This window comes from Eptesicus fuscus, chromosome 17, assembly GCF_027574615.1.
Source record: "Eptesicus fuscus isolate TK198812 chromosome 17, DD_ASM_mEF_20220401, whole genome shotgun sequence".
NCBI classification, from domain to species: Eukaryota; Metazoa; Chordata; class Mammalia; order Chiroptera; family Vespertilionidae; genus Eptesicus; species Eptesicus fuscus.
In genome coordinates this window covers 59,541,413-59,564,210 of record NC_072489.1, presented here as the reverse complement: position 1 = coordinate 59,564,210, position 22,798 = coordinate 59,541,413, and positions in this window count along the sequence as shown.

The window sequence follows — 22,798 nt, the reverse complement described above, 5'->3', positions numbered from 1 at the left end:
CCTGGCTCCTGCCCCGGGGCCTGGCACCTGCGCGCGCCTCGCCGGAGCGGCTGCTCCCCGGCTCCCACACCAGCACTCCGATGACTAAGCTCTGGGCTCAACGTCAATATTTCTTCGGCGAGGCGTCCCTGAATACTTCCTGTTTTACTTCACTTGTAGCACATTCACTCTTGGGAGGAATCCCGTTCCCTCGTCCACGCACGCCTATCTCTGTCTCCCCGGCTGGGGAGACCCCCGTGACAGCAGGAATGCTGTGCTCTCGTCGGCACTCTTTACGGAGCTCGTGCTTCCTGATGAATGCCAGCGGGATCAGAGAACGGCACGTTTCCTCTGAGGCACGGGGGGTGGCATTTGGAGCATCGATTGCACGCCCGTCCACACCCCCCTGGTTCTACCGCCAGCTTCCTGCGTGCGCACTTGCTCCGAGCTCCGAGCGGATTCCCTTACCATTCATTAAGGTCAGGCAGGTGGAAGTCTTACTTCTAATAAGGGAACGCAAAAGCATGAATCTAACTAAAATGTCAATTGCCCTGAGGTGTGAAAGTATTTTAAAATTCTCCATTTGCTCTTTTGTGAGAGTACCCTTTGTCAAAACATTTTCTCTAGCGAGGAGTCCTGCCTGATAAATGCAAGAAGAGAGTTTCCCCAGAAAACCGTAAAACACACCAGCTGGAGGGAGCTTGCGAGCTCCACGCACCTTCCTAACTGACGGGCCCGGTGAGGTGGCAGTCAGAGTGGGGAGGGAGGAGCGGAGAAACCACTGGAGATTGAGAGGGAGAGAGGAAGGGGCAAACTAAGATGTACAGTTCGGAAGCCTCGTGGAGAGAAGGGATCAAGACCCCCCACTTTTCTCACCAAGGGTCAGGTGGGCTGGCTGGTCCCGGCCAACGAATGATGGGGAGAGCGCCCAGTCACCCCTCTTCCCGCCTCACACTCACACTTCTGGGAGCAGAGACCCTACCCCTCTGGCCAGGGTGGGGAAATGACCCATCCTAGACCAATCATTATCCTCCATCACCCAGACTACTGTGACTGGTCCAGACGTGGTCACATGACCCCACCAGGCCAATCAGAATCCTTCCCTGGGACTTTGCTGGCTGGAACAGGAGCAGAAGCCTCCCTGGTCCCTCCAGCCCCCAGCTGGAAGGGCTTGCGATCCAGGTCCCTGAAGAAAATCCTCTTGCTCTCGGGAAGGAAGAAACACTCAAGCGAGACGGACAGACAGATGAGCTACAGAGCCCCCAGGGCATGGGGCCCAGAGCGGAAGGGGTTGGTGCCCACTCGGTGGCCCCTGGCACACCTCAGCTCTCCAGCTGTGGCGGCCCAAACCCAGCCTCCCACCTCAGTCCCTCCCTGCGCTTCCTCCTCTGCCTGAGCTCCCTCCAGCAGGTCCAGCCCACACGCACAGGAGCCTGGTTCCGGAGCAGCCTTCCGCCAGCAGGGGGCAGGAGTTGGACCAGTGACCCCGCCCTCCCCCGCCTGCACAGGAGATCCCCAGGTGGGTCTCTCTCCTCTCAGAGGTCCCTGCCACCCACGCGCACGCGGGGCAGCCTCGCTCTCTCACTTCCCGGTCCACTCTCCCCTGTGTCCTCACTGGGACTCTCTAGAAACACCTTTGGCATAAAAGGCCCGAGTCCAAGTCCTTGTCGCAGGCCCAGGTCTCAGAAAACCCAGACCAAGCAGGAGCGGCCCGGCTGGGAGCTGGGATGCCTGAACCTAAAAATCCCCCTTTTGCCTAAACTTGTGGGACTGAACTGGGCTTCTGTCACTCTCAGGGAGAGAATCCCGAAAAAGAACAGGTGGGCCAGTCGCTGCCGAAACCAGGTTCTGGCCCGGCCGGCGAGGCTCAGGGGTTGAGCATTGACCTATGAACCAAGAGGTCACGGGTTCGATTCCCGGTCAGGGCCCAGGCCCAGGTTGCTCGATCCCCAGTGGGGGGCGTGCAGGAGGCAGCCGATCCATGATTCTCTCTCATCATGGATGTTTCTCTCTCTCTCTCTCTCTCTCTCTCTCTCTCTTCTCTCTCTCTCTCTCTCTCCCTTCCTCGCAGAAATCAATAAAATATATTAAAAAGGAAAAAAGAAACCAGGTTGTGAGCGACGTGGTCGCGCCTGGGAGCTGTGGGCTGGAGGACCCGACCTTGTCCAGGTTCCCCCATCCCGTGGAGGCGAGTGAGTCTGAAGAGCAGCCGCCCTGGGGAAGGAAGCCGGGGGACAGCGCCCCCTTCCACCTGCCAGCTCCTGCCCGGGAGGCGGGCGGGCAGGTGGAGCGATGCCCTCGGGTCGCTGCCGGGCCTGCATCCTAACGGCTGCGTCTCCATGTGCAGGGCCGGGGCTGCCACCTCCGTGCTGTGCAGCCACGAGGCACCCTCGCCCCCTGACCTTTCTCTAAAACCCAGAACACACATGTGTGCACGCTTCCCAGAGAGGGGGGCTAAGGCTCCGGGAGGGGGGTGGCTGCAGCGCCCACAGCCAGGGTGCCTCCCTCGAAGGAGGAAGAGACTCCCCAGACGGCGGAGCACGGTCATCTCAAGGGTCCATCGGTAGCTTTGCCATTGGTTCTCCCGTTTGGCCGAGTGCTGAATGACAGGTCGGAATGGGTGCCCACATCGCTAGATTGTATGGCTTATGGGTGTGAACTTGACTGTTTAAATTAGCTGCTTGAAAGCTTAGAGAGTGGGCCCGCTGCATAGACACCCACAGGGACAAAGTCTCCTCTTGCTCATTCGGACGTCAACAAAGCGGCCCTAGGAATTCCCTTGGGTTCAGAGCCCACCGTCTTCCCGAGATGCCGTTTGTCAATGCTCATTGCGCTTGGAGTTGCTAGGAGATAAATTGTCTGTGTGTGTTTTAAAGATCAATGTGCGCCAAACCGGTTTGGCTCAGTGGATAGAGTGTCGGCCTGTGGACTGAAGGGTCCCGGGTTCGATTCCGGTCAAGGGCATGTACCTTGGTTGCGGGCACATTCCCAGTACGGGGTGTGCAGGAGGCAGCTGATCGATGTTTCTCTCTCATCGATGTTTCTAACTCTCTATCCCTCTCCCTTCTCTCTGTAAAAAAATCAATAAAAAATATTTTTAAAAAAAATTTATAAAGATCAATTTGCATAAAGACCAGTAAAGAATTTTAGTAATGTCAACAAATAGCCAAAAGGACTAACGTGCTAAAGTGACTGTTTTTCACCAGATAAGGAGGCCTCCAAATGTCAGTGTCTTAAAGGAGACACGCTATTCCGTGGAGGGCTGGCCCACTTAGGCCACTACTCATTCCTCAGGACAACACCGAGTCCCGTCAGCCGCCTTCCTGCTGATCTCCTAACAGGAAGCTGCCGGAGGCGGCCCCTCGCCTGTCACACCTTCAGAGGCGGGAAGCGGGTCGGGCTTTCATTGCAGGATTGTGAGAAATCCATTTTTCTAATCGCCAGCACACGTCTGACAATCTGTCCATCAGCCAGGAACTAAATTAGAGAAGTTTCCTTTCCCTGATATGCAGGCCGAAGTATCACTAAATCGAACTGATGGAGAGGAAAAGCCCAGGTATTTTGGTAAAAAACACCCACTCTAGGACTCACTTAATGCTATTTAAGTTTTTCCCTTCAAATCCGATTAGGATCTTGAATCCTGCACTAAGTACTTAAGAGAAAAGTGTTAGCCCTTCTCATTGTCTCAGTGCCGGTTCCCAGGCCAGAAGGAACTGGAAGAAGCTCTGTAAAACGGCAGCCCTCGCCGGTTTGGTTGGGTGGTGAGAGCACCGGCCCGTACAACGAACGGTTGTGGGTTTGATCCCTGATTGGGGTGCGTACTGAAGGCCACCCATCCATGTTTCTCTCTCACATTGATGTTTCTCTCTCCCTTTGTCTCTCTAAAAATCAATAAAAAGCAAATCCTGCCCTAACCGGTTTGGCTCAGTGGATGGAGCATTGGCCTTCGGACTCAAGGGTCCCAGGTTCGATTCTGGTCAAGGGCATGTACCTTGGTTGCGGGGCACATCCCCAGTAGGGGGTGTGCAGGAGGCAGCTGATCGATGTTTCTCTCTCATCGATGTTTCTAACTCTCTATCCCTCTCCCTTCCTCCCTGTAAAAAAATCAATAAAATATATTTTAAAAAATAATAAATAAAAAGCAAATCCTTGGGTGAGAATTGTTTTAAAAATTGTGGGGAAATGTAGTTAAAGAAATGAATGACTAAGTAGAAAGATAGATGATAGATCAGGCGTCCTCAAACTACGGCCCGCGGGCCACATGCGGGTGTTTTTGCCGTTTTGTTTTTTTACTTCAAAATAAGATATGTGCAGTGTGCATAGGAATTTGTTCATAGTTTTTTTTTAAACTATAGTCTGGCCCTCCCACGGTCTGAGGGACAGTGAACTGGCCCCCGTTTAAAAAGTTTGAGGACCCCTGTGATAGATAGATGGATAGATAGATAGATGATAGATAGATAGATAGATAGATAGATAGATAGATAGATAGATAGATCAATGGTGCCTGGCTGGCCCCTGGGCTGCCCTCCGTGAGTGTTGGGTGCAGTCAGGTCATTGTTATTACTGCTCTCCGTCTAAGGTTACCAGGTGGTGGGTGGCAGGAGGTGGAAGTTTGAGAAACTGTTTATGGCTGGTTGTCCTCCGACATCCCGGTGCCCAAATTCCCCACAGCTTGCCATTTGGTTCTACCATTGGACCTGGAAGGCAGCAGGGCCCGGGGTGGGGAGCCCCGGGCTGCATGGATTTGTCAGGGAGAGACGACAACAGGTCTTCGAAGGCCCCAATTGTCCTGACTTACTTGAGTCGGTAGAAAAATCAGTATTCTTGCATCAAAGCCATCGTAGCCTTCCCGCTGAAAGCAGAGCGCTAAGGCTCCAGCCGGTCCCCGGCCCTCGCTGCAGGGAGAACCCTGTGGAGGGGGCCAGGGAGCAGCGGCTTCGCGGTGACCCCTTGGCAGGCTGTGAGCTCACCTCTCCAGCCCCGCTCCCCCTTCCTTCCTGCATGCCACTGCCCCAGCCCCGCGGGAAGGGGGACCTTCCGGCCACACGCTGGCGAGCCCCCAATGCTGCGCAGGGCCCAGACGGCCGGGTTCCCAGAGTGACAGCTGTAATCAAGTCCTAACGAACGCCTGTCTGCACAATAGCGCCGCAAACAAAGCGCCGGCGTGACGAGCGTCGTGTCTTCTTGTTTGCAAACAGGAGCGCAGTGCGATCTTCTTTATCCAGAGCCCGAAACGCAGACCCGCCGCGTGGCCGCTGGGGCTGCTGGGGAGATGCTGACAGCGCGTGGAAGAGCGTGTCTCGTGCGTCCTGGACCCTCCCCCTGGTGGGAACCCTGGTTAGGGCTCCTGCAGGAGGCAACCAATGGACGTGTTTCTCTCACATCGATATTTCTCTCTGTCTTTCCCCCTCTCTTCCACTCTCTCTAAAAATCAATGGAAAATATCCTTGGGTGAGAATTAACCAAAAAAAAAAAAAGAACATTTCAGATGCAAACAACTTGCTGACAACTCCTGGGATGGAGTCCCCTGAGCCTCTGCGAACACCGCTGAGACCAGCTGGCTGAGCGATCGCTGGAACCCAGGGCCGTCCCGTTTTAGCTTCCTCTCTCGGCCGAGGAGTGGGTGCAGGTATGTGTTGGCTCTTTGGTTGAAACAGAAAATGGAAACGTGTAACTGACGATCCTTCCACGAACGCCCCGCCCTCGTATTTTTGGTTTGATTTTCAGTTCATTAGAAGAGCTCCATTCACTGTGTGGTTGCGATGTGCAGTGAACTTCTAACTAATCATCACACTTGATCTGCACGGTGACCCAGGAGGCAAGCGTATGATGATAGGAACTATAATGGTGATGATATGGGGCCTCCCAGGGGCTGGCCCAGGGGCCGGGAAGTGGCAACTGGCTCTTCACGTGGAGACGCGCCCTTCCCGACCTTTCAGCCTCCTCACCCCCGGGAACGCGGGCCAAGGAAACATGACGGCTTGTTTGTTTGAGCTCCAGACAGGGAGGCTAATTCGGGAGCGTGTAATTGCTCATCCCTGCTGGGGGACATTAGCTAGACATTAGCAGTGACACGTGCATCAGACACTCATTTCCGGCTGAGTTATTACCTGAGCACAATGGTGCTCACCAGCTTGCCGGCTTGGTTTAGAAAATGCTGGAAAAGATGGACCTCGCTGCTTCCGGAATAACTCAACCAGGAAATGACACCCCCCCCACCCCCCACACACACACACACACACACACACACACACACACACGCACTGCTGTTAGTAGGCAGTCCCTGGCCTCAATCCTACTACATCCGCAGGGTTCGGTGGGCATGGGTGAGGAGGAGGGCGCACCGCTTCCAGCACCGACTTGGGGTCAACCCCCCCGCCCCGCCTCTCAATGAAACATATTCAAAAATGACGAAATGTCAGTAGATTCCTATGTTTTCAAACATGTCTTCGAAAATCCAACCCTGGGCCGCCTGTCCACGCAGGTAGTTACACTCTGTGTGTGAAAGGCTCGTGTCTTTGACCTGCCCGGCGCACGGAAAACAGTTTAACCTTTAAACCAAGCCATGTACCCCCTTTCACGCCGAGAAAGATGAATTCGTGTTATTCCGTCAAATCAGCATCGACCTGACCTTTAAACACATCCGTGTTTCTTGGGAAAACATTATGGCTGGGACGCCTACCGACGTAAACAACCTCAGCGCTCCCCCCAGCGCCGGGCCCCTGCGCGGGGCGGGCGGGCGGCACCGGGCGGGAGGCGGCCAGGCCCCGGCTCCCCGGCGAACGCAGCGGGAGGCGAAGGACCATGTGAGAGCCCGCGCCCGCGGGCAGATGCGTGTCTGCGTTCCTGTTCCGGAGATAACAGCCGAGGCGAAGCCCTTCCCACCAGCCACCATCCCAAATTACTGCCAGTTCTGGAGGGACCCCCTTTATGTCATCGGGAGCCGGCACTGTACTCAGCGGAAGACCATTATATTTATGTGTCTGTGAAGCCCTCACAATAATCACACGTTCGGGCCGCCTCCGATGTGCCATTCGTATCCTCATTAGCCAGAGACTTGGAGGGATATTACCCCATTTTTGCAGCAGCCTTCACAATGCACACAGAAAGCGCCCGCCTGCATGTGAACCTGGGTTCTCGCGGTTTCCTTCCAGGGCGGGTTCCTCACCCCGCGGGCGGCCGGCACCCCAGCAAGGCGTGCGGGCCGGGGAACCCGTCTTCACGTCTCCTTCTCCGAACGGCTTCGGTGCGGCGGCCCTGGGAGCTGCTGTATCGGCGGCAGGAAGAACAGCCCTCGCTGAGACCTAAAATGGCTTCAGGAGCCCTGGCTGGTGTGGCTCCGGGGAGAGAGAGTCGGCCCGCAGACTGAAGGGTCCCGGGTTCGATTCCAGTCAAGGGCACATGCCTTGGTTGCGGGTTCACGTCCCAGCCCTGGTGGGGCGCATGCAGGAGGCAGCCGATCCATGTGTCGCCCTCGCATCGATGTCTCTCTCTGTCTCTCCCCCGCCCTTCCACTCTCTCTAACAATCAATGGACAAACAGCCTGGGGTGAGGAGGAACCGAAAGAGAATGAAATTGCCTAGGAGCCTAGCAAGACGTTCCATGATGGGGAATGTTTCTTGGACTGGTTGGTTTCTCTGAAAGGTCTGTTTTGTCATTTCTAAAGTCAGAAATTAGCCCGGCCGGCGTGGCTCAGGGGCTGAGCATCGACCTATGGACCAGGAGGTCACAGTTCGATTCCCCGTCGGGGCACATGCCAGGGTTGCGGGCTCCATCCCCGGTGTGGGGCGTGCCGGAGGCAGCCGACCCGTGATTCCGCCTCCTGCACGTTCGCTTCTGAAGGGCCCACGACATTCTAAACGAGGGGATGCTGGGCCATCTCCGGGCCCCACAGCGAATCACGGGGACAGGGGGGCCAGTCTCCCTCCGAGCGCCGGGTCTGAGAGAGGGTGCTGACGTACGTGCCCCGTTGGAGCTGATGGTCCGGCGATGGGAGAAAGGCAGCAAACGGTGAACATTATAAATAAGCAAACTGATGGCGTGCGAGAGGCAATATGTGCACGGAATAAAAACCTGAAGCAAGGTGGGTGATGGGTGGGAGGTGGGGAGGGCGAGCCTGTGCGAATGGCGCCCCCTGGCTGTGCAATTCCGGGCCGGTGCTTTGTGTGGCCGACGGGCTGGTGTAACCGTTCACCTTGTGCTTGTCTTTGCGTTTTCCTGGTTCCCGGGGAGCGGATCCTCTCTTCAGAGGGGGGGCCGGCGGGCAGCGGGTCCTCAAACACGGCCCTCTTTCCCTGGGCGCCGCCAGCCTGCTGTCCCCAGCCTCCCGCCCTGCAGCGCTCCGGCCTGGGCTGCGGTGCCGGCCCATCGGTGCGGGTCGGGTCGTGTCTCCATCTCCAGATCTGCCCGGGGACCCTCTCCCTCCAGCAGCCCCCTTCCAGACCGCTCCGCGAGGGGCGGGGAAGCCGCGGGCCTCCCGGGACCCTCCGGGCTGTGGGAGCTCCTTAGGCGAGCATGACGTCTACAAACCACCCCGTCCGCCTCTTCCTGCCCGTCACCGATCACACCTCTGATCTGTTTATTGCAGTGGCTCACACTTCCCGAACATGTCGTTCTTTCATGGGGGGGGGGGGGGGGGGGGCGCCATGGGGGTTTATATAAAACCCAAATAGAAGAGAATGGCTACGTTGTCTGTAGGTTGTAATTTTTTTCAAGTGCACATTTCGAAAGCTCTCCAGATGGTCTCCTGATGTGTACGCAAAGATAATGTTTATCATCCTCGCGCGGGAACGAAGCGCAGCTGCCGGCCATCCGGTGCCCACCCCCATCTCCCCTCACCGCGGCAGCCCTCCCTGGTCCCCACCGCAGCAGGGCGCCCCTCGGGGTGTCGGGAAAGCCAGGCCCCAGGCCCAGCTCCGGCCCCGGGCGGCTTCCCGTCCCGGACAGGCCATGGTCCCTGTAGGAGTCTCAGGTCCCCACTCTCGGCTCTGCAGCCTGGGCCTCCGGCTGGCATGGAAGGTGGGGGTGCTGTGGACGGTGAGGGTGCTGTGGCCTCCCCGACCCTGGGCTCCGGGCGAGGCTCTCCCTGCGGGAGCGGAGGCCAGCCACGTGGGCCTCACAGGAGCGTTGGCTCGAACCCCTGCTGCAGCCGGGCCTTACGGGGGCCAGCCGTGAGGATGTCTGTGTTGGCTGAGTTGAGCCCACATGGAGCACAAGGACAATAGACAGGAAAGCTCTGTCAACCCGTCGCCATCAGGGGGGCAGGGCCCAAGGCGAGAGGCCAGGGAGGGGCAACGCCAGCCCCAAGAGCAAGTGCTGAGGGAGCAGCGCAAGACTCAGGTCCCTCAGGGCTGCGGGAGCGCCAGCCCCTGCGAGCCTTCCCACGCCCCGCCCTCTCCCCTTCCCGTCACCCCCACGCCAATAAGTTTCCAATAGTGTTTTTTTAAAAAAATATATTTTATTGATTTTCTACAGAGAGGAAGGGAGAGGGATAGAGAGCTAGAAACATCGATGAGAGAGAAACATCGATCAGCTGCCTCCTGCACACCCTCCTACTGGGGATGTGCCCGCAACCAAGGTACATGCCCTTGACCGGAATCGAACCTGGGACCCTTCAGTCCGCAGGCCGATGCTCTATCCACTGAGCCAAACCGGTTAGGGCCAAAAGTGTTTTTTGTTTGTTTGTTTGTTTTTTAACAAAACCGATCTTACTATATGCATGACCTATATGCATGTATTGATGCAAACATTTCTTAAAGATCATGAAATATTTTTCTGGAATATGATTTTAGTAAGCTACAGAATATTTCATCTTGCACCTGAGCTCCCGTCTCGGAGCGATTATAAATAATCTGCCACAGACATCTTTGTCTAACCATCCTACTGACTCCTTAGGATGTGTGCTCAGACGGGAGGTGATGGGGTCAAAGGACACGACTTCTTACAGGGGTGCTCGGGCGTACGCCTGCATCTCCCTGCGGCAAGGCACCCGTTCTGCCCGGAGCCGTCCATCGCAGCAACTCCTTGCTAGCATCAGGTATTTAAATTCTAATAATAAAAACCTCTGCTCATTTCCTACTGAGAAATGGAAACTCATTGTTGCTCTAATGGCTTTTCTTTGGTTACTAGTGAAGCTGAACATATTCTCATTTGGTTACTGTCCGTGTGTAATTTATCTTTTGTGGATTTTCTATTCATTCCCTCTTCCCTCCCTCTTTTCTTCCCTCCCTCTCTCCCTCTCTCCCTCTCTCCCTCGGACGTTCAGTGAAACTGTGCTGAGCATCTGTGTGCCAGACCCGGGCCAGGGTCTGCGGTGGACACAGGTCCGAAAGATACGGTCCAGGACTCAACACCCCTGGGGTGACACACACTCGCAGGGCACACTGGGTGGCCAGGGCCAGTTGCTGTGAGTGTTTTAATGGTGGTAGACTACACATCACATAAAATTAACCGCCTGCACCCTTTTGAAGTGTTCAGCTGAGTATGGCTAAGTCCATTCACCGTCTCCAGAACTTTGCATCTTGCAAAGCTGAAACTCGGTACCATTAAAAACAAACCCTCCACATCCCGCTTCCCAGCCCCTGGCCACCGGCACTCCGCTTCCGTCTCTATGATTTTGACTTCTCTCGGACTTTGCGTGAGTGGGACTGTGCAGCCCTGTCCTCCTGGGACTGTTCGTCTCACTCAGTATACGTCTGCGAGGCTCATCCGTGCGGTAGCGTGTGACAGCTCTCCTCCCTTTCGAAGGCTGGGCCACACGCCCTGTGTGGAGAGCCCACCTGCTTCTCCCTTCGTCCGCTCATGGGCCCGGGTGGCTTCCGCCTTTGGGCTGCTGTGACCAGTGCTGCTAGGAACGTGCACAAATGTCTCCTCGAGACTCTGTTTTCCAGTCTTTAGGAGGAGGGGTCACTGGGTCATGCGGTAATTCTAGTTTTAATGTTTTAAGTGACCGGGATGCCGTTGGCCATCGCAGCTACGCCGTTTTACATCCCATCCACAGGGACGAGGGTTCCCGTTCCCCGCATCCTCGCTCTCTGGGTTGTTGCTTTTCACAGCGGCCCCCCTGGGGGGGGGGGGGTGCTCTCTCACTGCGGTTCTGATGGGCAGGTCCCTGGTGACGAGCGACGTTGAGCGTCTCTTCACGTGCCTGCTGGCCTTCCGTGGACGTCTTCACAGCAGGTCACCCGTGACCTGGCGTTGGCCGCCATCGCAGGTACGTGGCGATGTGGGGAGGGAGCTCTTTTGCACCCTCATTCCCTTCCCGTACTCGCCTTCATGTGAAGCTGACTCGAACCCGTCCCTGTGGGTGGCCGATTTCAACGGGAGAGCCAAGTCCCATGCCAGTCAGTCCCTGCGCAACCGGACCCGCCTCGGCCCTGGCACGGGGGGGGGGGGGGGGGGGGGGTGTGGGGGGGGGGCTCTGCGGCATCCGACAGGCTGGGCCGGCGGGGCTGAGAGCGGCAGGTAAGCCCGCCCCGCTCTCCCAGCCTGGCCGCCAGCGCTGTCAGCAAACCTGTGCGCGGGGTTTGGAACTCATTGCGGGGAGGCTGCGGGGCGTGCGCTCCGAGCGGCTGCCTTCGCTGTTTGATCTCCAAAGGGGCGGCGGCCGGGCCTCCTCCCGGCTCTGAAGCGGGAAACGGGGACACGTTAGCGAAGACCTCAGAGGGGACACGTGTGCGAGTCGCTGGATGAACACGTGTGTGGATGGCTGGAGTTTTCTAAGTAATCCCATTCCCCACCCGCACTGGTCTCACCCTCTTCAGCCTCAGCTTCCAGAACTATCTGCGGAAACGTTGTTTTAGTTCTCAGCTGGATAAACACTACAGTCCTGAGTCCCTCTCGCAGCTGTGACGTGTCGCAGACGCAAGACAGCCACACGGTCCAGGTGTTGGTGGCAGCAAAACCCATTCTGCCTGTTGGACTGCAACTCCCAGGACCTTCTGGCTGCCCAGTCCCTGCCCCCCCCCCCCCCCCCCCCCCCAACTCCCACACGGCGATGGGAGGACGGGGGTGGGGGTGGGGGTGGCGCCGGGAGCTCGTGTGAATTGTGGCTGGATCGCCCTCCCTCTGGAGCTGGGGGCAGTGCGGGGACAGGGCAGCGGCCACAAGGCCGTGGGAGACCGGCAGCCGGTCACCCTGTCCCGCAGGCCGCGGCTGATGGGGAGTGAACCACCCCAAAGGGCCTGCTCCCCACACTGAGCTGGGAAAGCGGCCGGTGGGGCAGGAGGAAGAGCAGGTGGTCACGGCTGCTTGGCTCATTCGTAGCCGGTCCGAGGGGGCCTTTGGGGCCCTGGGGTCCCCCAGCTGCTCCTGGTGAACAACCTGCACACGGAGCTCACCTGAGTCTCTGCTTCCTGGGGGCCCAGCGGTGGCCCTGGGCTCCCCTCAGCCCCCTGGCTCTGTCCTGGACAGAACCCTGGCGCTGCCGACACAGGAAGAACAGGCGTGAACATTCATGTGCCTCCTGTGGGCCTTGTTGTTTACAAGCACTTCCGTGTCCCTGTCGCATTTGCTTTCTGGCCATTCGTTCGTCCACTCGCCAGCCAGCTAGTCAGGGCGGGCCGGCTCCACGCCGGGAGTGAGGACAGAGCAGATGGCCTGGCCCGCCCTCGGGGCTCAGTCCCGTCAGACGCGGATGCCGGACCGCCTTCCAGGTACCGCAGGCCATGAGGACCAGCCAGGAAGTGGAGAGGGTGGCGCGCGGGGAGGCGGGCTTCCGGGGTGAGGCTGCCCCACTGAGCTGGACCCACAGCTGCAGGGCAGGCCCCTGGGGGCCCGGGTCCAATGTGGAGGGTCCCTCAGGCCGCCGCGGTGCCCACTCCTGCAGACGGGCTGACCGTGCTGAGCTGCCCGTGGCCTTGGCCCAGACGCAGCCCCCGTGGGCCCTGGCTTCCCCGCTAACCTTCCGGGGCCTCCTCCCACTGCCACTGGGGTCCAGCAAGGGAGCTGGGAAGAGAGAGAGAGAGAGAGGAGCCTGGTCACGTGGCTCAGGGGTTGAGCGTTGACCTATGAACCAGGAGGTCACGGTTCGATTCCTGGTCAATGGCACATGCCTGGGTTGTGGGCTCGATCCCCACTGGGGGGTGTGCAGGAGGCAGCCGATCCATGATTCTCTCTCATCAGTGATGTTTCTCTTTCTCCCTCTCCCTTCTTCTCTGAAATCAATAAAATTATTTAAAAAAATAAAAAGAGAGGGTGGGGGGGAGTGAAAGGGAAGAGGAGGGAGTTGCTGGCAGAGGGGGGCAGGGGTAGGATCCTAAACGAAAGAGCCACAGGGCGCTGGCAGCTGCCCGGCCCCACCTTAAGCGCTGGATTCACTCAAGTCCTTTGCTCCTTTCCGAGTCAGCGGGTGTGTTGAATCTTCTGCCTCCGGCAGGGGAAGAAGCTTGAAAAAACAAGATACAAAAGAGACTGCCCTTAAGTGAGGTGTTCCCACCAATCTGAATTGGGGGCATATGGACACGAAAACATTTTAAATGTTTCACCATGGGGCCTGACACACGCCGCACAACAGCTCGGCCTGGAAGAACAATGAACATCGGACCGTGCTTCTCGACGTTATCGCGACGAAAATATATCTTTGCTATTTATCACATTAGTCTCCCTATAATCCAAAGACAAATGGGATTCCAGGGGCAGTCTCAGCCAGTGATTTAAAACCTACGCTCTTCTGATCAATAAACCAGTGGCCTGTTAGAATATTTAAGTCACACTCAGAGTTATTTGGGGGAAAAAAAATCTATTAGCTTGAGTTCTTTGAAAGCATGCCTTTAATTTAAAATGTCATTTTCCATTTAAGCATTGCATTTTACATTATTATAACACAACGCTGAACTTAATTTTAGTAAAAATATTTTGACATTTTTTCGAAGCAGAAATATGCCACCGTTTGCTGTCTTTTCATCAACAAATATTGGGGTGCCAACACTGCGCGCCATCCCATTGCGCACCGCCAGGGGGCATCCTTCCTGTTCCCGTCCTAGGAAACGGTCCAGGCCTGGGTGAGGCTCCGGGGACACTGCCATGGACTACGTGGTGCCCCCCAATTCCTGTGAAGAAAGCTAACCCCTGCGAGCGTATTTGGAGGCGGGGCCTGTGGGGGGCCAGGCGGGGGGAGCCCCCATGATGGAGCCGGTGCCCTTAGGGGAAGAGAACGAGACCAGAGCTTTCTCTCCCGCCGCCCTATGAGGTCACATGGAAACGGCATCTGCCAGCCGGGAAGCGGGCTCTCACCAGAACCCGGCCCCACGGGCACCCTGATCTCGAACGGTGAGGAATAAATGCTGTTTAAGACATGCTAGTCGATGGCTTCTTTGTCATCGTCCTTGAGGATCACACACACACACACTCACACACACACACACACACACACACTCACACACACACACACTCACACACGTGTGAGACCACCCAGGGAGGACGCATCCCGGTGCCGGTGCGGTGCAGAGGAGCCGGCCCCACAGCCGTGGGCGCAGGGCGCTCTGGAGCCAGACCAGGGCACCAACCTCCCCCGCGTGGGATTTGGGAAGAACCAGGTGGGACTCCTGGGAGGATGAGGCCCAAGCGAGTCCTCAAAGACTCTCCGCCCGAGAAGCTCAGAGATCTGTCCCCGCCCACCCAGGTGGCGTTAGACCAGGGTCACAATTGACTGCTTGGCCGCGCTCAGCATGCTTACACTCAGGGGCTAACGCTCTGCCGGGGAGGTGCTGCCCATCCAGTTCCTGGCCCCGTGCCCCCGACAGCCCCTCCGGGAAACTGGAGGACGGGCTCCATTGCTCAGGTGAGGAAGCTGAGGTTCAGGCAGGCCACGTGTTGCCAAGGTCATGGGACTGACACCCCCCACCTCTCCACCCCTGAGCCTACAGCCTCCACTCCGGGCGGGCGGGCTCAGGGCAAATTGCAAGTGGCGATGGCCAGGGTCCCCCCTATTCCCGCCCCGTCGGGAGGCGCCCTGCGAGGGAGCAGCTGTCTGCAGGGACCCGCGTGGAACACCCACACGAGGCGCCGACCACGGAGCGGGTCCGAAGCGCTCCGGGAGCCACGCTCTCTGAAGTTCCTGAGAAACGAGTTTGCACCCGAGGCCCATTCCTCACCGTTGTGGGAGAGATGGAGGCGACTTTAAATCACCCATCGAATGAGTTCCTTTTCATTGTCAGGGTGCATCGGGGGCGGGCGGTTCGGAGGTGAAAGAAAAGTAAGTGTAATGCTTCTTTTTTCAAAATCACATCTGACTTTGTTCGTTATGAAATAACGAGGCTTCTTTAATCCCATCAGGGAACCAATGGAGGTGCGTGGACAGCACACCTGCCTCCGCGCGGCGACGTGGAGTGGGAACCGTGTACCCGCTGACGGTTAAAAACAGCAGCTCCTCGTCCTCGGGAATGAAAGGGGAGGTGCTGTCAGCACAAAGTGTGTTTCCTGAGAAACAGGTGCGTCCCGTGAGCTGCTGGGGCGCTTCTTCTCCGGACGGCGCCCCCCGATGGCTGGGGTGGGAACTGTGGATTCGGTTCTTCACCAGGAGCCCCGTGTGAGCGGCGATCAATATCAGCTGTCAATATCAATCATCAGTGACAGGAAAAAAAGAAGGCGCAGGCACTGAGGGTCCGGGCTGTGTGAAGCCCTGTTCCAGTAGGTACACCTGCCCTCTTGTGGTCTTCGCCTGTATGCTCGCCTACTGTGCATTTCTGAGACTGTTAGAGACGGGTACCCCATGCACTATCCTAAATGGCTGTCTGCCCATCGCCTGACCACAGAGCCTTGTCCCCGAACAGTGGGGATTCTACAACTGGCACTTCCTGGACATCCCCCTGCCGGGCCTTAAAGCAGTCAAGGTGTGCCCACGCCCGGTGACAGCCATGTCGGGGCACAGTCCCACTAATGGCATGTCACTGTTTATCTTGGTCCAGCCACCAGGGCCGCATGACAAATGGCCACACACGTATGGGTGGGGAACAACCATTCTGAACTCAGACAGGGGACCTCACGTTGGAGACCGGAAGCATCTGAAGGTGTGTCCCTTCACCTGGTGGCTGAGGCCAGCGGGGGGCTGGGGGCCTCAGTTTCCCTGAACGTGGCTCTTCACAAGAGCCGGTTTGGGCTTCTTCAGAGCATGATGAGGAGAGAGAGAGCGCGAGAAGGAAGAAGGGAGGGAGAGAGAGGGACGGAGGGAAGGAGGGAGAGAGAGTGGGAGGGGAGGGGAGAGGGAGGGAGAGAGAGCATGTCAGAAGGAAGCTCTATCTATTCTCATGACCTTGCCCCTAGCCTCAGAGGTCAGTCATGGTCACACACCCCCACACCCCCATCTTCTATTGGTCACAGAGGACCAGCCCTGATGGATTATGGGAGGGACTATACTAGGTCATGAATGTAGGGAGGCAGGGGTCATTGGGGACCACTCTGAAGACTGACTGCCCCTATTTCAATAATGTACCCACCTTGTGTTTTATTTATTTATTTATTCTTTAAATATATTTTTATTGATTTCAGAGAGGAAGGGAGAGGGTGAGAGAGATAGAAACATCCATGATGAGAATCATTTATCAGCTGCCCCCTGCTGCTCCCTAATGGGGATTGAGCCCGTAACCTGGGCATGTGCCCTGACCGGGAATCGAACCCAGGACCCTTCAGTCGGCAGGCTGATGCTCTATCCACTGAGCCAAACCGGCCAGGGCTGTGTTTTATTTTTCAGTGAGCTGTGACTGCCGTCATTTCTATGCCTCGTCCTCACCTGCTTTCCACCCAGCTAGGGGCTGGCATTTAGCACGGAGGCCCCCCCCCCCCCCCCGACTTCCTGCTCAAGTGTCTCCAGGGCCCAAAGGAGGGGTCCCCGTTCACGCCCATCGTCCCAGGGAAGAGGCGAGATCTTCCAGGATTGAGCTGTGGAAGGAAAAGGAGGCGGAGGAGGGAGCCGAGCGCAGGGGCTGGGAGGCGGTCAGGTCCCAGGAGGGGCGGGAGCGGGCCTTCTCTCCCCTCCGCTCCTGAGAAGTCAGGCTTCCAGACCCCCACTTCCTGCCCCCACCTCCACCTGCATTTTAAGAGCATTCCGTCAAGGACTTCTGGGAGAAATACAAATGACTAATAAACATTAAAAAAAAAGAAAAGAAAACTCAATTCACTGGTAACCCTGGAAACAGACAGCGAAGCAGCCATCAGCCTGGAAGAGTCTCGGCAGGAAAGGTGTGGTCGGCCCGCCTTCTCCAGGAGTTCCACCGTATTTGATCGTGCAATTCGCTGTTGCCTATAATTCTCTGAGTCCATCTCAAGTCTTAGTTCAGATTTTTTAAAGTTTAGAAATGTGAGTGTTGGGGGTTTAAATGTCGCCTGGGCTTCAGGAACCCGTCCTCTGTGCGGTGATGGCAGCCCACAGGCCGTTTCAGGGCCACTGCGACCAGGAGCTCTGTGTGGGATGGAGAGCTCACTCCTGGTCTGGAACATTCCGCATCGTCATCCGAAAGGAGATGCCCAGGGCGGGGAGGGGGGGGGGTGGCGAGGGCATGGGGCTCCTGAGAAGAGGGCACTGGGCCTGGACCCGGAACAGTCAAGGAACAGGGTTTTCCCGGACCTGCCCTCCTGGTGGGTGCGGGAAAGCATTCCAGGCAGAGAGACAGCGTGAGCCACGGCCCGGCGGTGCCCACCAGCGCCACGTGCTTGGAAAAGGACAGGAGCTCAAGGCCGTGGCTGCAGGTGGAGGTTGGCATCATGGGGTTAAGGGTCATGGCAGGGAGACTGAACTTGACCCATTGGTGGGGAGCCTCCAATGGTTTTTATTTATTTTATTTTTTTAAAAATACATATATTTTTTATTGATTTCAGAGAGGAAGGGAGAGGGAGAGGGAGAGATAGAAACATCCATGATGAGAGAGAATCATGGATAGGCTGCCTCCTGCACGCCCCACACTGAGGATTGAGCCCAAAACCCAGGCCTGTGCCCTGACCGTGAATCGAACCATGACCTCCTGTTCATGGATCAATGCTCAGCCACGGAGCCACGCCGGCCGGACGCCTTCAGTGGTTGTAAAGCAAGGGCATCCCGCCGCTGGGTGTGTGTCAGGAGACTCACTCTGAGGTGACACAGGAGGAGCCAGAGGCTGTGACGAAAGGGACAGCAGGAAGCAGACAGCGAGGGAGGACTGGGGCCGTGACGGTGGGGATGGAGAGAAGGAAGTGATCAGAACCATTTCTAAGGCAGGACGGCAGGGGCAGGGGCAGAGGGAGGGAGGGAGAGAGGGCGGCATCCCGGGGGACCCCCAGGCCGGCTTTAGTGACTACACAGATGCTGGGGTCTTAAACCAACACGCGGACTAGGAGCGGGAGAAAGAGCCGGGCTTGAGCTCACATTCGGACTGGCTGAGTTTGCGTGCCTCTGGGACGTCCAGGGAGCCGGTCCAACCCTGGCCCCGCTCGGGCGTCTCTCTCCTTCGATCCCGTTTGCTTGTGTGCGCGTCTCCTCCCCAGTGGAATTCTCGCTCCCGAGGGAAACCACTGTCCTTTGTCTTGACTCTCCCTGTGCCTCCTGTGGGGCCTGGCACCCTGGCAAGTCCTGCTGAGTCAGTGGTTGTCTAAGTAAGTGACTGGCCCACAAAATGCAGGCAGGAAGGAGGAGGGGGAAGGGAGGGGAAGGCTCAGGAGCGGGACCCCGAGGACCAGCCCTGGAGAAATGGTTAGAAAAAGGGAAGCCAGTGGCCCAGCCAGTGAGGCTCAGTGGTTGAGCTTTGACCTAGGAACCAGGAGGTCAGGGTTCGATTCCCGGTCTGGGCCCATGCCTGAGTTGTGGGCTCCATCCCCAGTAGGGGGCGTACAGGAAGCAGCCGGTAAATGATTCTCTCTCATCATTGATGTTTCTCTCTCTCCCTCTCCTTTCCTCTCTGAACTAAAATTACAATGTTTTTTAAAAAGAAGAAAGCTAAGAAATTCCGCCCTGTGAGACTTCATTGAATTTCCTGGTGTTCAGCCGATCTACATAGCGATGGAGCTGCGCACGGAGCTCTCTGTTCTGAGTAAAAGCATCTGTTAAACAATTAACGGATTGTTTTGCCAATCGGCGTTTCCTTTTGTTGTTGTAAAACCAGTACAGCAGCAGCCGATTTAGGAAACGAGGAAAGACCTCCGGAATCCTGCCCGGTGCGAAGATCAGATCGCGGCGGGACCAGATCACGGCGGGCGGGACGCGGCCAGTCCTCCGGGGCGGACAGCTGTCCGTCCGGCTGTGAGCACAGTGCACTCTGTACCGTGCTTCTTTTCCCCCCTTAATGGTTATCTGACTCTTTTTTCTGAGCAATGAAATTTGATACGAGGTGCTGCTCCCAGGATTTTTTGAGAGTCCACTGTTGGAGGGAGTGGTATTTTCTAAGCCCCAACGACTTCGGGGAATCAGGAAATTAAACTTTTTATGTCTTGGTCTTTGACTTTTCCATAAATGGACACAGTTCTCGGTTGTGTGGCTGCGCTGGGAAAGCACCAATGCCTGCCCGGAGGAATTAGGCGTGGGGCGTGGGGGGTGAGGAATGGGGGTGGGGTGGGGGGGGGGGGCAGGGCCGGTTTTATGGGGCTGAGTGCTCACCCGTGGCCGCTCAGGTTCGAGTCTGCTCCTGGGCCTTAGACACCTTGAATTTCTTTGGGTTAAAAAAATTACCCTGCATGGGTGTATATTTTGTCCAAATGTTTAAAACAATGAACTGATCTTTGTACAGTCATTTGAGGAAAGGGTGCTTGCTACTCACTTGACTTTTTAAAAAAATATAATTTTATTGAATTCAGAGAAAGAAAGGGAGAGGGAAAGAGAGGGAGAAACATCCATGATGAGAGAGACTCATGGATCGGCTGCTTCCTGCACGCCCCCTACTGGGGATCAAGCCCACAACCCAGGCCTGTGTCCTGACTGGGAATCGAACCCGTGATCTCTAGGTGCAAGGAATGACACCCAACCAACTGAGCCACAGCAGCCAGGCTACAGCATTTTTTCCCCCAAATGTGACCTCAGCGAAACAGTCATCTTTGTAGACCCGGCCTCACCCACCTGCTGCGCTTTCTAAAGCAAAATGATCGTCCCGCCTCCAGACGGGAAAGGCGGATTTTTGTTAAAAAGCAGGACGGTTAACACACGCCCAGGTCTGCACACACTGGTTTGAGGGGTGGGCTGTGCTGAAACACTCCCTCCTTCATCCGTTAATGCACTAGGTCAGTGGTCGGCAAACCGTGGCTCGTGAGCCACATGCGGCTCGCGTGCCGCGGTTTGCTGCTCTGTTGACTAATGAGTTTGCCGACCACTGCACTAGGTGGCTGGTGAGGGGCAGACAGAGCTGACGCTGTGAAGGTCAAGAAGAACGGGGGGAGCCCTGTTGCATCCTGGGAAGGTGATGATGTGGATCCTGACCATCCTGGCGGCTGAGGGCTGCTAAGTGGGGGGGAGGTTGGGGGCGGGGGGGCTCCGACGAGGAGGGAGAAATGGCACTTCCCGCTGGGGGCCAGAGTGAAGGCCAGGGCTTCCCGTAACCAGGAACCAGCCGCCCACACTTTGATTCTTGTCCATGGAGACCCAGTTTAGGACTGTGACCCCCAGAGCCACAAGATAGTAAATTTGTGTTCTAAGGGGAAAAAATCCTTCTGCTGACCCTGTTCCTCCACCAAGCTCTCACCCCACCGCCCCTACGCGGAGCTGAGCCTCGGGCCCAGCTGACCGCGGAGGGTTCCCCGCCTCCCCAGCTGCCTGGAACCCGCCAGGCTGCAACCCCACCCACACATTGTCCCCCCACCGGTGCCTCTGCTGCACCCCAGCCTCGCTGGTACCGACTGAGCAGGGGCTGGACGCCGCCCCCCTTTTCCCAGGGCAAACACCCCGACGTCACGTTCCCGAAGAGAAGGTGGGGAGCCCGCTGACCCCGTTCCGCCGGCTGAATACACCCAGAGCCCCTCACTCTGACGCTATTAATTCTCCACGTTGCCTCTCACTACACGTTCAGGAAGTACATACATGAAACCAAAACAGCTGCTCGTGTCCACGCGTGATCAGAACACACTCCGTGCTTCAGGAAAGAGTCCGCTGTCCTCCTTTTCCCTGAGGAGAGAAAGAATTAAAACCAACCCCTCCTCCCGCAGATAAAACATCACTCAGCTTCTAACCTGACACACGCATACCCAAATTTTAATGTACGCAGGAAACACAAATTCATAATTGTTCTGCAATATAACCTGTATCCAATATTAAACACATCCCAGTGATATTTATCTCCCTGATCACAGCTTAATAAAATGATAATTATGACCTTTCAAAGTATTGTCACTGAGCGGCATTCTTGCCTTGCCGTCTTGGCGGCTGCAAAGGGTGTTACGTTTCGTCGTCTGACAGTCTCGGGCTCATGCACTAAGACCAAGGATGAGCCTGGCTGCTCCCCCTTGCACCCCATTGTCCAGAGGGGCGGCTTAGAAACTAGTCATTGAGTGATGCGTGAGCCCACGGGGGGACTGGACATGCCTAGCATTTACTCACATCGGTACCCACGAGAAGGTGCCTACACCAGCAGGCCCCAGGGGAGGGGCAGTTTGGGGAGAGGAAGTGGGGGGCAGGGCTGGGGGCAGGGCCATAGGAGGAATGAGCCGGAAATCAGCCCAGGCTCAGCTGTCGAACGTTAACCTGCTCTCACCAAAACTATCCGGATTGACTGAAGACAAACTCTCAGATTCTCCCTTTCCAGTCCTGGAGAGGACGGCGTTGGGTGCTGGTTTCGGCACAGAACATTCTTGGGAGGAACATTGAGATTCCTCCCGCGGTTACTCTGGGACTTGCCCGCCCGCTTTTGGACCCGCAATGGCGTTGGTTGGAGGAGGGGCCACGCCGCTCGTGGCTGACAGCAGTCCGGGGGCTTCGAGGAAGGTGATCAGCCGCAGGAGGATGTGTACGATCGCCTCGGCGTCCCCCTTGGGGCCTGACTCTGGCCGTGCGCTCTGGGCTGCGAAGGGTTATCCCGCTGTGGTCGCCCGGATCCTGGGAGCAGCTGCAGGGAGTGAGGGTGATGGGGCGCTGCTCCTGCTGGGCGCTGGGCGCTGGAGCCTGCTCCCCACGCGCGGCCGGACCAGCTGTCCTGGGCAGGGAGCTTCCGGAAAGAGACCCTCACACACGTTTGTCTTTCCAAAATGCCAGGTTTGTCAGGGAGACACCCCAATAAGCCAAGGGAGTCACACGCAGGTTACACCAGGAGGGAGAAGCGAGCAGAGGGAGGGTCTGGGGGGAAGGCCGGGCCATCGGGGAGTCCGCAGGTGGAGAGGTGGGTGTCGGCCCGGCAGGCTGCAGCAGGGGCATCCGGAGGGGAGGTCCGGCAGGGCCCGAGATGGCCCGGGTGCAGCCACGCTGGAGCGTTGGGTGGTCGGAGCTCCGAGTTCTTAGGCCCCAGGCGTATCCGTGTCCAGACGGAGCCCTTATCCAAGTGGCCCTGGGCGTTCCAGGCCCCCTCCGGGGTTCCCTCCTAAGGGGTTCCCGTCCCACCCGTGCCTCAGTCTGACAGTGACTCCGTATTGATTGGCCATGGGGTCCCAGAAGTGCGCTCTGGGGCTCAGTACCTTAGCGCCCCGGGGGCAGGCACAGTGGCCCTCGGGTCAGAACACGGGGGCGGGGTGGGGGGCCAGCTCCCATCTGAGGGCAGCGGGGGGGGAGGGGGGGGAGAGAAGACAATGGGCTCGTGCGCCCGCATTGCCCAGCGGGGGCCTGGCAGACCCGCTGGACTTCGGTGGGGAGACAGTAAAGTGTTCGGCCGTTTCGGTCCCTCTGTGCCGAGTCCACGGCCCTAACGACGCCAGCGGCCTCCCAGGGCGGCCAAGCGCGCTCACT